The sequence below is a fragment of the Equus caballus genome, chromosome 5 (genome assembly GCF_041296265.1).
Source record: "Equus caballus isolate H_3958 breed thoroughbred chromosome 5, TB-T2T, whole genome shotgun sequence".
Taxonomy (NCBI): domain Eukaryota; kingdom Metazoa; phylum Chordata; class Mammalia; order Perissodactyla; family Equidae; genus Equus; species Equus caballus.
In genome coordinates this window covers 19,329,926-19,331,398 of record NC_091688.1, presented here as the reverse complement: position 1 = coordinate 19,331,398, position 1,473 = coordinate 19,329,926, and positions in this window count along the sequence as shown.

The window sequence follows — 1,473 nt, the reverse complement described above, 5'->3', positions numbered from 1 at the left end:
CGGAGCACCCACTTGGTATAGATTATTTCTAATCACCACAATAATCCTACAAGGTTGCTATCATCAGCCTCATTTTGACAGAAGAAATGAGTCTTAGCAAGGTTAAGCAAGTTACCTGAGATTTTCCATTGCTTTTGTGTAAAGCTTCAAGGCGCAGAAGAAACTTTCTTTACAATTTCCCAACAACCTCATCCCACTTCTGTATGGGAGAAGCATGTTTATGCCCTTGATCCTTTCTCTGCATTCAGATTCGCATGACTCAAAGGTCGCTAAGATTCAGACTTCTGGTTTTCTCATTGCCAGCCACTACCTTGTCTTTGTTCCCAAAGAGCTTGGGAAGTCCAGAGATGGCTTATCTATACTCTACTGTAATAATCTACCCACAAATAGAGGTTAATTAAAGATGATGACTCTTTTAAATACAAATACTCTGAAGTATTTATGTTGAATTTCGCTTCTCATATCCTCAACTGCCATCTGTAAATGGGAAGTTTGGGAAAAACACTTGCCCAAATCCTTCTATCCCAAATGTTAAAAAAGGATAATTCACCACAACTTTCAGCAATGCATAATAGTCATTTATTTAAAAGAATTCTCCTGGATTCGGGGCCAGAGGCATCTCCCATCTTCCACATCTTCCAGTCCACTCATTTGCTTCCCCTGTTAAAGCAAGTGAGCCACATTGGGGAAGTCCACACTATTCCCAACTACAGTAGCTGTTACTGGCATGAAGACATGAAGCAGCTTGGTGGTACCAAGACTCTCTAAAATCTCAAAATCCAATTCCAAAAGCCACATTAATCAGAGTCCTAGCTTCTCTCTTGGATTCTCACTATGAGGGAAACTAGCAGCCTTGTCGTGAAGACACTCAAGCAGGCCCACAGGCAGGTTGAAGGCAAAATGGAAGGTACTGAGGCCTCCAGCCAAAAGCCATGTGAATGAGCCATCTTGAGCCAATGATGCCCATCTTGGAAGTGGACCTTTGAGCCCCAGGCAAGCCTTCAGATGACTGCAGCCCTGGCTGACACTTTGACTGCAGTAAGCGAGAGATTCTAGGCCAGAATCACCCAGCTAAGCCACTCCCAGATTTCTGATCCTCAGAAATTATGTGAGATAATAAATGTTTGTGGTTTTAAGCTTAAAGGCACATATACACACATGCTACAGCAATACTACTCCTAGGGCTCGTCTCTAAAATAAAAGGCCCAAACCATCCCCACAGAGATTTGTCCTGGAAGGCAGTCTGGCCTGAACACCAAAACCATGTTTTGTAATGGTGTGTTGTTGACTCCTCTTCCTATATTACCAACCCTCAAGTGATTATTAAGAATTAACATCTCCCTCCCTTCTCACTGCCTTCCTGGATCTAATCAGGAGGGGAATGGCAAGTGCCAGGGCAGCTATGGTTCTAGTCTTTACCCATAAACTCATTGCTAAGTGTTGACCTCTCATAGCAGAACATTCTGACCCTGA